This window comes from Barbus barbus, assembly GCF_936440315.1.
Source record: "Barbus barbus genome assembly, chromosome: 32".
NCBI lineage: Eukaryota > Metazoa > Chordata > Actinopteri > Cypriniformes > Cyprinidae > Barbus > Barbus barbus.
The window spans coordinates 26,813,674-26,829,592 of NC_136760.1; the positions used below are offsets into that span (position 1 = coordinate 26,813,674).

Sequence of the window (15,919 nt, forward strand, 5' to 3'; positions counted from 1 at the left end):
TTTGTTCACCATTGTTATTAATCTTTTGCAGTGGGCTTAACTGCTTTTATTTTTAAACGGACGATAACGGATTTATTTAGGGTGTCTCATTCAAAGAAACTCAATGCAAACTCACTCACGTGGCAGACAAACAAAGCAGACACATGTTGACCTGGATAACCTGTCCTCAAAAGACATGAGGTTAAAGATAAGCAAATTAATTCTAGGTCATGTTTTTATTTTTCTATAATGTTGAACCTATGCAGTTCGGTGTCATTTTAATGCATAGGTTGGCACTTCATTTCACTTCAATGTGAAAACTGAGTTCAGAAGCTAGATCTGCTTATAACAATTACTTCAACTTATATCAACAAGACTAAGCAAACACTTAAAGATTTGCTGCTGATTTACAGGCCATGAAACATGTCTACATAAAGACTGAGCATCTTTCTTATTTATATGTTGAAAAAATATTCACAAAATCAGTATTTGAAGTTGCCTATCCTTGCCTTAGGGGCTCTTTACGTAAAAACACAGTAACAATAATTTTATTTTTAAATATGACAAAAGTAATTTTTTTTTTTTTTAAATATGATAGATTAGTGAAGTGACATTAAGCCAAGTATGGTGACCCATACTCGGAATTCGTGCTCTGCATTTAACCCATCCAACGTGCACACACACAGCAGTGAACACACACACACCGTGAGCACACACCCGGAGCAGTGGGCAGCCATTTATGCTGCAGCACCCGGGGAGCAGTTGGGGGTTCGGTGTCTTGCTCAAGGGCACCTCAGTCGTGGTATTGAGGGTGGAGAGAGAGCGCTGGACATTCACTCCCCCCACCTACAATCCCTGCCGGCCGGAGACTCGAACCCGCAACCTTTGGATTACAAGGCCGACTCTCTAACCATTAGGCCACGACTTCCCTATAAAGTATATTATATTTTAAAATTAGGCTATATTTTAAATATATTCGGCCTATATTATGCCTTGAAATGTGCGTATAGTGTCGGAATGTCTGTTTTTGTTTCCGTCGCCGCATCAGATTTACCAGATGTTATCATTTCCATTTGTGCCGCCGCCCACTGCCAAGTTACCCAATAGTATTTCTATTTTGACACCCCAGGTTGCCAGTTGCAGAAAACACTGCGTATTTCAGTTATGGAATCCAGCAAATGAACTGGGTCAGAGATCGCAGATCCTACCCGACATAAAAAATCTCAGCATCCAAATAAAAAAAAGTAAAAAGCAGAGCTATAGTCTGATTTTGTGTTGGCTGTGCTTTAAAATTAAATTACTATAATCTCAATTCAAGTGATGAGGGATTTAGAAAGTCAGACAGTAATCAGTGTTGAGTACTACTGTATGCTTAACCCAACCTGCTTTACATGTTTGAAAATGATTACCAGTTGAAAACATTCATTAGAAATTTTTAAATGTTATCGAAAAGTAATCAGTTACTTTAATAAAGTAATTGAAATAGTTACACTACTTATTACATTTTAAATAGGGTAACTTGTATTCTGTAACCTATATAACCTTCCTAACACTGGTACCGCCCCAGTGATCGATTTTGTACCTTTTTTTCTGAGTGTATGGACTTTAGATCATTTAATGTAATTATTGCATACAGCAGTCTGATCAAACAGAACAATAGCATTCTGTTGTTTCACAGAAATCAATATAAAACAGAACATACAGCTTAGGATAAGAGTACACTCAGTCAGCCCAACAGCATAGATTGCTATGATTCCTCAGTCGACACTTTTAACAACACTGCTGTTGGCAACCGGTGCAAATATAAACATGTTTAAAGGCTCATGACCTGCACTGAATGTGAAACACAACAGCTACACAGTCCTGCTGTGTTGTTGAGATGCTCTTTCTGACTATTTACTGTTGTCATCATCTTTTGTGGCAGAATCAGCTGTTTTATAGTCTTTCTGGAGTTGACATGGGATTGTGGGATTCATTGTACTTCCTTTAAATGAGTAACATTATGATGATGAAGCTGATTATGGCACCAACAGTGACCTCAGATGTAGTCAGCTTTGCTTCACCATTCATCTGTGATATCTATAAGTGAATTCAAACTCTGTTATGACATGGTCAAAACTATAGAAACAACATCAGACTCAAATATTCATTTTATTCTGTATATTTCGGCTAGAGATTAGAAAGAATATGTCTATTTATTTCATGATCTATGTACTTTGACTCCTGAAATCACTATGATTCATGATGTGGTGTTACAAATGTGCTGATAAGAGGCTGATAATGTGCTGTTAAGAGGTTGAAGAGCAACTTCTTATGTTCCTGTAAGTAATCTGGACAAATAAACAATAGTAAAATGATATAATATGAATATGATAAGCAATACCTTTCTTAACAGTGTCTGGAGTGATGGATTTATCTCTGAACTCTGTAGACAGATTTTTAAAGATCATAAGGTCAACAAAACAAAACGACTGATGGGATTTATTACACATCAAGTTGTTTTGTTCCACATAGATCCACAGTTGTGGAACAAAGGCAACAGAATTCATTGTTAACATAACAGGTAGCCTTTGTTCCACAACTTGTTTGGAAAAAGAATATACATTTTGCAGTCATATTTGCACTTGGTTTGTAATCATATGTGATCAATGTCTCTTGTTCACAGGTCTGGTTAAGAACATTTTTGTAGATTACTGTGCCATTTTCTCTGCCATCCTTAAACATGTACTCTTTAATGCAGCATTTATTGGTTTCTTTAGTGCAGTTCAATGAGATGTTGCAAGTGAGAGTTAATTCTTCATGCACAGTTCCAGTCACATCAGCACAGCTTGAACTGAAGGTACATGAATCTGACCGTTTATCTTTTTACCAGATGAGCTACAGAGCAAGTTTACTGCATCAGTACATGGTAAACGTCAAAATGTATTACTTTACAAATCATGGACTATGGTAAACGTGTAGCATAGAATAATAGCATTTTTATAATAGTTGAAAGAGATTACAGCGCATTCTCGTTTTCTATTTTTCATGCCTCAGAGAAACATCTGAGACACTGTTGATACTAAAATTAAGTCTTTTCGTCTTAAAAGAAGTTGGCAGGACCACATTTTCCCAGTGTGGATATGGTCCTGCCAAAATACTAGGACAACGTCATGCTCTGGTGCCTGCTCTGTCTGGGTGACTCTGAGAAAGTGCTGCTAATCAAAACCGTTCCGAAAACCTTTTCTTACCATCAGTGGCCTCACAGACCGATGCGAAACTCCAAGCCAGTATGATCATTTTCACAGCATTTACAACATCCATGGTTTTGGTTCTGCATTAAAAGAATGACATTAAATCTTAAACATCTTAAGTTCATTTGAAAAGCATGAAGACACTAATGCACTGACCACAAGAACAGCACTGAACAGAACTGAACTTGTCCATTCGAATGGATAAAAAAGCATAATGAAACCGCAAAAATGGGCAAACCTGCATTAAAATACCATTAAATATTAAATACAGAATAAAGAGATTCAAACACCAAATACCATATTTATTTATTTTTGAAAGCTTGCTAACAAAAATAACAATACACAAAGAGCAATTGCTGGTTTTATATACAAGCTGAAATAATTGTTTTTATTTTATCTTCAGGTTTTAACTGAGCTGTCATTATATGCCACAAAACTCACCGCAGCTTTTGTCGTAGACTAGTGCAAATGCTCAATATTACGTAAGACTTACATATGGTTTCAATTTATTGTCTGCCTTTCTGCTCTTGCTAATCTACCACAGAGGTCGTTTAAATATTTTAATGACATTTCACATACATTTCAAAGCATTTTCAGTATGTGAACTGCACCTATACTGCAAGAATAATATAGGTTTATTAGTACATTAAAAACACATTTTATCTCCTAATGCATGTGCTTAAATCACAAAGGTTTAAATCAGGTGTCTGTTGTAAGTGGTTAAAGATTAGTGCATTTAATAGAGGTTCCTGTCATGTTCAGTGGTTAATGTTTAATATAAGAGAGTTACTGTGCAATTACGGTCTGTTTGTCTTCACCTTAAGCACGTTTCACTCCACACTGATTTATGCGTGACACAAGTATATAAACTTAAACTGCTAATCTTTGACTTTCATTTTCCAAATGACACAAACAGGTTTTGCAGTTTGGAGAAATTCTCTGTCATCCTCCATGACATGATTTACTGAATAAGTTATAAACACCAAGCAGATGTACCAGAACCAAAGTGCAAAACTAACTTCGGAGTGATCCGTTTTAATATGATAAAGTTCTGCTATTAATTTAGTTTGAAAAATCTTCTTACAGATATACAACACTACATGCAACAGTTGCTTAAAAAAAAAAAAAAAAAAAAAGGCAGTAAATCTGTATTTCATTTAATGTCAGCTAGCACTTAAATACTGTATATTAATAAACATGATTCATTTCAGTCATTTATGATCATGGTTTCTCCAGCCTAGTTTTATTGTTGCATGAATGGTTGATGAAATCACGAAACATTCCTGGAAAGAGGAAACAGAAGTTCTGTGCTTCAGAGAAAATAAAGCACTGAAGCTAGATCTGAAATGAAGCCCATTGCACATGTGGCACTCACATAGGTCTAAAAGACCCTAAATCACAATTAGTTTAATCAGACTACGCCACCCTGGTGGAGCGCCAGGGAAATACTCCCAATAAGGACACAGGTACGTTTTACCAATTAAGGGCAAAGAAATAAATAGCGAGACGTGAGTGTCAATACAAAAATACACTTTATTATACGAAGACCAAACGAAAAGCTATATGCTTACTCCAACAAGTACCATGGTGGCTCAATATACCGGCGAGCATTCGCACCCCCGCTCTTTGTTGCTATTACTGAGGGCAACACACAATAAATACCACCACCGCAAGAGATCAAAAACATTTAATACAATCCCCAAACATACCTGCAAGAGAACTCCGCCGCGAACACAATGCCGATGCCACCGGCCCCAATCTACTCAAACTATAAATAGCACAGATTAGCCTTGAGCCACCCACAGCAATACACAATCAACAGAGTCCTATCCTACCTGAACACAAAACAGGAACCCAGAATCAATAAAATACCACCACATCACAATAAGAGTCATTAAATAGTATGGCCGCTTACACCTCATTGGTCTGCCAATCACCTCAACCAGGGCCAATAGCGGATAGAATCCTTACCCTGCCACACACAGCTACTAAATCAATAATGAACTGATTTTAGCTGAATAATGACTGTTTACTGTTGTCTTCTTAGAGCTGCTTTACATCGCTCTTTGCATCACTGAATCATCATTTTCCTGTTCATCAAAGCTGCTTTGTAACAAATAATGTTTTATTAACAAGGTTTGGGAGGAGCACGATAATCAATCAGTCTGTCCAGGTGGAGCTAATCACCTTAACAAGCACAGTACCTATATATATATATATATATATATATATATATATATATACAGCCAACTTTCCTCTGTTCCACGACAGTTTTCCTGCATCCCGCCTCCACCCCAAATTTCATCCCATTCTTGGGATGGGGGGAGTTCTCTGGGTTCGGGCTCTATCCTGAGCTCGGAGCCCTCCCTTTGCACAGCATGCCAAATATGCTTACTAATTGCTCAATCATATTATATGTTAGTACAAACTCATGAATCTGTATTATAGAGCGCTATAGAAATAAATGACTTGACTTGATTCAAACAAACGTCTGACCATCATCACTTTGACTCAAATGGCGCAGCAGTGATCGTACGGTGCCATGATGGCTTTGCTGCATGGCAAAACTGTGATTATTTATTTGTTAATTTATTTATATATTTTATTTATCTGTGTTCATTTTTTTTTGCATGTAATATTTATATGTATTGTTTTTTTTCTGTATTTATATCCTATTTGTCATCAATAAAAATTGTATTATTTGCAAAATGTCAGCCACACACTGCAGTATTATTCAGCAGGTGCTACAAAACTATATTGAAATTGAGTAAATGCACAATAAACATTTGCAATAAAATGAAATTAAGTTCAGTCAGTGGTTCTTCTGCCATGTTTACACACACTCGGGTGCTTTTTTGTGGTCTCAACTGACTGCTATTGGTGTAATGAGTGATTTCCTTCCTTCTGAATGTTCATCATATGACAGCAGTTTGCTTAGATAGGATCATGTTGTTCTCTTTCCGGGAACAGTTAGTATTTCTCAGACAGTTCCTCCTGTGTCTCAAACTCAGTAGACAGTAGACAATGGCTTTAGCAACAGGTTATGGGTTTGATTCCCATGGAGTGCATGAACTGATCAAATATAAATCTTAAATAGGTTTCCTGCAGAATAAAATTACGAAACTTGTCTTACAAAACCACACCGTTCACACTATTAGAAAAATGCTTGTGCAGAATATTAAGAAATATTTTCCAAACTATATTAACATTTACTGTACCAAAAATTAGTTTTAAACCAACAACCATTATATATTCAGTAGTTTGAGATATAACAGATAGTTTAGTGGAGTTTACATAAAGCTTGTGTGTTTCGTGAGAACTCGTACTGCTGAGTCAATGCTATTATATCACATCTTCTCGATGATCACTGTTGTCCTCATCATTTTTGATGTACAGAAACATCCTCTTCTGGAATCCACATGATCTGTTCAAGTTTGGTTTCTTGTTGCGAATGACTGTCATTGTGATAATGATGATGAGGAGGATAAAACAGCCCACAACTGCAGCGATGGCAGAAACCTTAGATCCAAGACCCGCTTCTGGTGCAGATACTTCTGATGGGTCCTTGTTTACTTGTGTCTAGTTGGCTCTTCGCTTTGGATGTGAACAGCCGGCTGCTTTGGCCAAATCAGCATAGATGTATCCTTCATTGCCTTTGATATCCCACAATCCTGTGCATTCCATTCCATAACGGTTGAGCTCAAAAATAAAGATGGCATCTGAAAGTTGCATTTTGGTGGTTAGTTTGTGTGTAAACGTATATCTCTGATGACCTTTTTGCACTTTTGATGTTATTTCTAGCGAGAAATTAATATTATAGTAATTAAATGTTCATTTAGTTATCACCAAAACTCGTTCTATTTTGTTGTAGACTGTTACACTGCCTCAGAAGCCTTGTCCAAAATCAGTTTTATGAGGTGCCTTCGTGCAAAAACGCTGAATGCTCGTCACATGACAACCGTTTGCTATAGGATCATTTTGTTCCCAGAACAGTTATTATTTCTCAGTCAGTTACTTCTGTATCTCAAACAGTAGACACTGGCTTTAGAAACAGGTTATGCGTTTGATTCCCATGGAGTGCGTGAACTGATGAAATATAAACCTTGAATGCAAATGTAAAAACTTACTCCTGTAGAATAAGATTATGAAACTTGTCTTACACAAGTAAATACATGCAGACCATCTCTTTGTACTCCTTACCCACTTAACTAGTTTAACAAGGATAATTTACCCATAAACAGAGAATCTAGATATTCATCTTTAGAGAGTATCACAAGTCTTTATTCATTTACATGTTCTTTAAAAAATAAGACACTGTACAAAACCATAACCTTCACACTATAAGAAAATTATTTCTGCAGAATATTAAGAAATAATTTCCAAACTTGATCTATATAACTGACATGTATAATCTGACATTTATTCACATAAACATTCCTTGAAAGTCTGAAAAAAGAGCAAAACCAAACACAGTTTGAGTTTCACTGTGTTCACAATCACATGTACAAATATCTGATCAAACAGATCAATAATCTACTGTTATTTCACAGAAATCAGTATAAAACAGAAACAGAGTTTTAAACCAACAGCCAGAGTTCTATATTCAGTAGTTTGAGATGTAGCAGATAGTAGAGTATGTAGTTTAGTGGAGTTCAAATAAAACGTGTTAGTTTCATGAGCACCACATGAGAACTCGTAGTGCTGAGTCAATGCTGTTATATCACATCTTCTGGAGGAGTGCTGTTGTCTTCTTCATGTTTGATGCAAAGAAACATCCTCTTTTGGAATCCACAAGGTCTGGTGAAGTTTGCTTTGGTTTTGCAAATGATTGTCATGATGATGATGATGATGAGAAGGATGCTGACGCAGCCCACAACCGCAGCGATGGTAGTATCCTTGGATGCAGGATCCTTAGATACAGGATCCTCTGCTTTTATAAATAATGAATCTAGAAAAGGGACATTTAAATGGTTTAAATTATTGTTTAAATCATAAACATTAATTTAGCACATAAGACTGCAGGCAGTCAGATTCTTCACACAGATTTTCACAAAACACCTCTGCTGCTGAGAATCTGATCAAACTGACTCACACACAGGCAAATCTATACACATTTCTAAAAATCACTCTGATTGAAATATCTTGAGAGATATGCTACTTTTTGGAAACCATATTCATGCACCAGTTAGACCTTAAACACGCAAATACATTTATTGAATTATAAACAACAGTATTATATACCGTACCCGTTATGCCAACAGTGAATTCTGCCCTTTTCACTCCACACTTTGTTTGCAAAAAGAATCTGAATTGTTCTGTCATTGCTTTAGTTGGAGTGTAGCGGCATGTGAAGCTGATCCTCTGTTCACAGGAGCCCTCAGGAAGCTCTTGTTCACAGATTGTTGAGTCATTATAGATCTTAGGATATCGAAACATATATTTTGTAAAGCAGTATTCAGTGCACTGCTGAGGGATATTGCAGGTGAAAGTGACTTCTTTTCCCACAGATCCAATCACATCATCACAGCTTATACTGAAATCTGAAAAATAGCAATGTATATCATATAATATATATAGCAAATGAAAAATAAAAAAGAATGTTATTTTTTGACATCTCATGAAACACATAACTCTATCATTAGAAAACCTGTATTATAAATTATGTATCATATTTAAAATTGATTTTTTTTTTTTATATTCTCACACACACTATAGGCGAAGTTTTATTCTCTTACCAAATTGATCAGTTTGACAGACAGCAGAAAAGGTCCAAACCAGAACGATCAGTTGCACAGCCTTTACAGCATTCATGGTTGTGATTCTGCAATAGAAAAAGAGAGAGAAATGAAAGAAATGAAACTTAGAACTAATAAGGAAGTATAGAGATCGAGATTAGACATAACAGAGAACAATTTACAGATAACTCAGCACAAATGTCAGCACTTATCAGCAAAAGTTTAATGATTAAATCAGTTCTGAATATAATTTTATAAATTAACAAGCCATATAGACTATTTTTATGGTGTTAAAGTATTTAGGTTGATTACATGATGATATAATTTTATTTTGTTTCATGAACTATTCCTTTATGCTTCCAAGAAACACCAACATCTGCATCTTTAGATGACTTACAGCCTACTTGATCTAATACATATAGGCCTAATATAATAACTGCACAGTTAAAAATAAAACCTACTTCAAGTCTGAGAATATGCTTTTCAGTATATCACACTTAAAGAATTTGAAAGGTTTCACCCAACATAATAAAACATGCTTTAATTGGAAAGAGCTGAAGGAACTCATGACTGCAAAATGCAACTGCAAAAACACAATATGTATTACAGTAAAACACAGTGAAACATATCCGTTCATTATAAATATATCCGCTGAATCTACAGATTATTTTCACTGGCAGAACGCTAAAAACTAATAATTTTGTAGAAAACACTGTAACGCTGATCAGACAAAATAATTTTTAAAAATTACATTCATAGGCATTTTGAAATATCTGCAAAATGTGTAAAAATGAAGAAATTTCCCGTAGTTTGTTATGGAATAAAGGAAATAATTTTGTGTTCAGAGAGTTATTGCTCACCTGCGCTCTGTATGTGTTCACCGTCTGAGCTCATTCCACTCTGACTCTCTCTGCTGCTCACACAAGCATATGATAGAGGCTACTCAACTTTCACTTTCAATATTACAGTTGTTGCAGTAGCATTTTTGACCAGATGTCCGTGCTGTTACTAACCTGAAAATGTCACCTTCGTGCCATGCAGCATGTGAATTTCAGTGAAGCCCAAGTCCAAGTCAAGTATGTGTTTTTTAAGTCTTGCCAGCATTCAAACCGATTTTAAACTGTTCAAGCGAAAGAAGACGACAAAGAGAACTATTCTTGACGACAAAATACACAAAAATTAAATCACATCAAAGGAAGAAAGGCCCTTTTGGCAAGCATCCTCGTAAGCACAGTCGTAACTGAGTTACAATAAAAAGTTTTAAATGAATTAAACTGTTTGGAGAGAGTCTGATACCTGTCACATCAGTGCTTGTTGTATGAAAGTGACAGCCATTGGTGGAGTGGGCTATTGAAATGAATATTGAATATTACCCAACTCTCAGTTTTGGTTCCAGCAGCTCAGCTGTCAGACCAGAGTAGCACGCCTGCTTAAATTTACCATGAAACAAAAAAAAATTTTTACATTTTTTTTTTTATAAATCTTTATACAACTATATAAGATCTCCACAGTTCATATAGTGAGTAAAAACAAGCAGCATGAAAACACCATACTTTTTTTTTTTTTTTTTTTACAACACAGACTAGATTATCCAGTGCCTTCTCTGAAATCTGTGTTTCATTTGATGTCAGCTGGCACTTAAAAAAAGTAAAAAATTTAAAATGATGATTTATTTCATTCACATATATGATCATGGTTTCTCCAGCCCATGCACCGCATCCATTTGTCACTATAGTTTGTCATTAGTTTTATTGTTGTTGCGTGACAGATTGATGAAGAAATTATGAAACATATACCTGGAAAGAGGAAACAGAAGCTCTGCGGTGGTTCAGAGAAATAAAATAAATGAAGCTAGATCAGAAAAACTTTTTATATTGGCTTCTTTCTATATCTGAATAATATCTATCAGCTACCTTGCAGTATAGATATTAATCAGCAGACACTGAAAAATCATATTGATCAGTAAATGCACAACAAACATTTACAATAAATAATGAATGAAATTAAATTCTTTGTTTCTGTTGTGAAATCAGTCAGTGGTTCCCCTGCTGTGGCCATACAACACACTCTATGGTGGCCCTTTCATCAGAGATTTATTTGTTTTGTTTTGTTTTGTTTTTTAAGTGATGGAATGAGATATTTTCCTGACTGAATGCTCAACACGTGACAGCTGGTGGCTTTCATCACCTCGAATGCAACGTAAGTTGCTTTGAATAAAAGCATCTGCCAAATGCATAATCCATTCCTCATATTTCAGTAAACTTCTCAAGCTTGATCTAAACCAGGGGTCGGCATCCCTCTGCGGTGGCTCCCTGTATCGTGGGTGTGCAATAAAGTGTGCAGGAGAGGTGTCCCCTCGACTTTTAATACCACCTAAACTCTTCCCCTGCACTTTTTCTCGGTCAAGTGTGTTAAAGTAGAGGTTTCCAAAGGCCAATGTGAATAAATCTAGCTTTAAATTAAAAGAGAAAATATCATGTCGTTTTATTCGATGTGAATATCACTGAGCGCTGAACACTCTCACGCGCTGTATGTTTCATTCAGAAACCGAGCTCTCGCGCAGAAAGCCCAAAACTGACTCATATGAGAATAGTAACTTTTGACAGGCATCCCGCTATCTGTAGCCAAGCTGAATAACAAGCATAAAACTTAACTGATGAAACGTGAAGACGATATGGTTAGTGTGTTGTAAACAATGTAAAAACTGTAACTTGAATGCAATGGAAGTCGCTTTGGATAAAAGCGTCTGCTAAAATGCATAAATGTAAATGTGTGTTTTCTCCAGGTCATAAATATGAATGATGCAGTGGTAATTGAAAGCATTTATTACAGTACAGAAGCTATAAAACATGTGACCCTGGACCACAAAACCAGTCTTAAGTGTCAATTTTTCGAAATTGTGATTTATACAGAATCTGAAAGTAAATAAATAAGCTTTCCTTTGATGTGTGGTTTGTTCAATATTTGGCAGAAATACAACTATTTGAAAATCTGGAACCTGAGCGTGCCAAAAAAAAAAAAAAAAAAATCTAAATATTGAGAAAATCGCCTTTAAAGTTGTCCAAATAAAGTTCTTGGTAATGCATATTACTAATCAAAAATGAAGTTTTGATATATTTACGGTACAAAATATCTTCATGGAACAAGATCTTTACTTAATATCCTAATGATTTTTGGCATAAAAGAAAAATGGATAATTTTGACCCAAACAATGTATTTTTGGCTATTGCTACAAATATACCCCAGTGACTTCAGACTGGATTTGTGCTCCAGGGTCACATATATTTTCTGCCTTATTCTGTGATAAAAAATGGAAAAAACTGTTTTTAGTATATATACTGATTGTACAGTCATAACCATAAAATTGTCATTAGTAAAATATTTTATCAAAAATATTATAAAAGATAAATTATTGTTTATTGTCCAGCAGTGTATTTTATTTCTTAGCCACTTAAAAGTAAGATAATTGTTGTCAATTATACATAAATATTATAATAATAATAATTATTATTGCTACACTTCTGAAATGATTGCAACTCCTCTGCCTTGTAACAAACTTTAGCTATATGCCATGTTATCTTTATTTGGGCATCAAATATTTTGTGGCTCCACATGAATTTTATTTGGTAGGAAAGGGGCCAAAATGGCTCTTTTGACGTTGAAGGTTGCAGACCCCTGACCCCTACACTAAAATTATTCTACCTCAAAATATATTTTATTCAAAAACCTTTCAAGTATCTAAATATTCCATAAGAATAAGTTCATGCAACTTGTCTTACAATAATGCATGCATACAGATCAGCTCTTTGTACTCTTCACCCACTTTACTAGTTTAACTGATATACCCAACAGAAAATAGATATTCATCTTTAGAGAGTATCACAAATATTTATTATATAGGCTAGATATATATATATAAATAAACCACTGTACAAAACCACACTGTTCACACGATTAGAAAAATGCATGTGCAGAATATTAAAAATAATTTCCAAACTTCAGCTATATTAACGCTCACAGATATTCCTTTAAAGTCAGAAAAAAGAGCAAAACCAAACACAGTTTGAGTTTTGCTGTCTTTCCTCTTAAAGTTCATAAAGGCATCAGTTCATTAAAGTCACATAATATATACACTGATCATACAGATCAATAATATGCTGTTATTTCACAGAAACTTGTATAAAACAGAAACTGGGTTTTAAATCAACAACCGGCGTTATATATTCAGTAGTCTGAGAAACCCAAACAAAACTTATTTGTTTTGTATTGCTGAATCAATATTATATCACAACTTCAGGACAATTACTGTTGTCATCATCATGTTTGATGCACATTCTTTTCTGTAATCCAAAATATTCCTTTTTGAAGGTGATTGCCATTAAGATGATGATAAGGATGATGATGACGGATAAGCCCACAATGACAGCATTCCTAGTTCCAGTTTCTTCAGAATCCTTTCCTTTCATTAATGATTGCTCTGCAATATGAATTTATGTTTAATGTTTAATGTAATGTAAAGTTGTGAACTCAACTTCAGCCTATCAGCCTGCAGATTCAGATTCTGAACACAGACCTTCACAAAACACTTGAGAATCTGATCAGACTGATTTCACAGGCAAATCAACATAAAATCACTCCGATTGAAATATCTTGAGAGATGCATTACTATTTAGAAACCATGATCATGCAACAGTTATGCCATAAACATGGCAGTAAATTGGAAACATTTATTGAAATATAAACAACAGTATAATGTACCTGTTATGTCCACAGTGAAATTAGTTGTTTTCCTTCCACACGTTGTTTGCACAAAGAATCCAAATTGTTCTGTCATTTTTGTAGTTGGAGTGTAGCGGCATGTGAAGCTGTGATTCTGTTCAGACGTTTTCCCAGGAAACTCCTTACAGATTACTGAGTCATTAATTCTCTTAGGGTATTGAAACTTATAACTTTTAATGGCGCAATTGCATGAGACGTTGCATGTGAGAGTTACTTCTTTCCCCACAGATTCAGTCACATTCTCACAGCTTACATTGATATCTGAAAAATAACAATGTATATCATATAATTCAGCAACTGAACATTAAAAAAGGCAACTCATGCAACTCTTGAACTTATCTGTGTAACACATTGTTTTATGTAAAAGAGCACATTAATGGGCATTAAAAAATAAAAATGTATTGCTCCCTGAACATAATGGATTTCCCTTCACTGTTCAAACAATAAATCTGTATTTTGAATCAGACTAAGAGCCCATTTTTTAAGAGCTGCATGTTTTGTACATCTATGAAACAGATTTGACCCCCCCCCCCCATTATTTTAGATATTTAGTCTCTCTTCTAGATTCTCACACAAATTTGAAGTTTATTCTCTCACGTTTATCAGCTTGACAGACATCAGTAAAGGTCCAAACCACAATGAACAGCTGCACAGCATTTACAGTATTCATGGCTGTGATTCTGCAAAATGGAACAAAAACATTTTGCATCAGAAATTAAACTTATCTAGAGATCAGAGAGTAGATAGAGATATTAAAGAGGACGATTTACTACAATATTTTTTTCTACAATATATGACACTTAAATATTTTGCAGTTGCAGGGTTTAACACGAAATAAAAAAAATCATACTTTAATTTTGACGCGCTGAAGGGTTTATAAGTGTAAAATACATACAAAACCACACGATTTCTTTAGAGCACACAATAAAACACATCAGTTCATGATCAATGTATCCACGACAGAAACGGAACATCATGAAATAAAAATCTTTCTGTTCATTATCTTCACTGGCTGAACGAAGGGGAAAAAAGGTTTCTATAGTCGGCATTTTGAAATATCTGTATATATGTGTAATGAGTGTAACCTATTTGGAATATTTCCCAGTAGGTTTGGCTATGAATGAGTGAATATTAAGGGAGTTATTGCTCACCTGCGGTCTGTGTGTCCTCACGGTCTGAGTTTATTCCACTCTGACTCTCTCTGCTGCTCACACCAGCGAATAAATAGAGGAGGCTACTAAACTTTCACTTTCAACATGACTCACAGTTATATTGTTGTAATATTTTTGACCAGCAGTTGGTGCTGTCACTAACCTGGAAATTTTCCCTGCATGCCATAATTATAATGCCAGCAGTCATCAACTTCGGTCCTGAAGGACCCTTGTCCTGTAGAGTTTAGCTCAAAGCAAGGGCGTAGTTTTGGTTTCACATGTGAACTTGATGCACAGAAGAGATCCAGTCAGACAAAGTCTTTCCGTAAAAGTGTATTTTATTAAAAATCAATTATCATAAATATAAGTGATATTGATTACAGATAATTAAGTGTTATGTGAAAATATGAAAATGAAAAGAAAAGATTAAAAATGGATACAATATCCAAGCTGAACATTCTGCTAAAACTAAGATAAAAGTCCAACAAACTGAGTAATCTGATCTGAGTATAGTAATATTCAAGAGCCGAGAGACGAAGATCTTCAGAGCATGCAAAGAGAAAGAAAGATTAAAGATGCCAATTGAAGGGGTATTATATAGGCTAGAGACGTACATCTCATAGGTCGGAGGAGGTTGTTGTGGTTTTTGCACCCTTTGAGCAGAAACAGCAAGCGCTGCAAATCCTCAAATATCACTAGGCTAAATATCATATCAACTTAGAAGGGAGTGCTTAATACCAATAAAATTAAAGACCAACCGAGCAACATCTGTGCATATGAAAAAAACATTATGCATACAGAATGTGTTACAGAGGAGGCTCCCGTACCGCCTCCTCCGCTCCTCCAGAGGGAACCGTCACCCGAATATTAGCCAGTTGCCATTTGGACTCCATTTCCCACCATCCCTCATACCTGGGACTACTATTATTATTGTTAGAAAATGCAACAATATAAAAATAGAAATATAATACATTTAAATTTTTAATTAAAACAATAAATAAACAATAATCTCCTGGCCAGAGGAGAACTGGCCCCCCGACTG

The 15,919-nt window shown here is 35.3% G+C and overlaps 2 long non-coding RNA genes across 2 annotated transcripts; both read right to left on the bottom strand.

The window, feature by feature from the left end:
• Positions 1-7,474: 7,474 nt before the first annotated feature.
• LOC306851974 lies at positions 7,475-9,892 on the bottom strand. The gene is made up of 4 exons (XR_013782543.1): positions 9,808-9,892; positions 8,948-9,033; positions 8,459-8,752; positions 7,475-8,160 (listed from the first exon to the last, which is right to left on the bottom strand). It is a non-coding gene; the product is annotated as an uncharacterized lncRNA (long non-coding RNA).
• Positions 9,893-11,758: 1,866 nt separating this feature from the next.
• LOC306851975 lies at positions 11,759-14,930 on the bottom strand. Its single transcript, XR_013782544.1, has 4 exons — positions 14,878-14,930; positions 14,324-14,406; positions 13,706-13,987; positions 11,759-13,424 (listed from the first exon to the last, which is right to left on the bottom strand). It is a non-coding gene; the product is annotated as an uncharacterized lncRNA (long non-coding RNA).
• Positions 14,931-15,919: the final 989 nt, after the last annotated feature.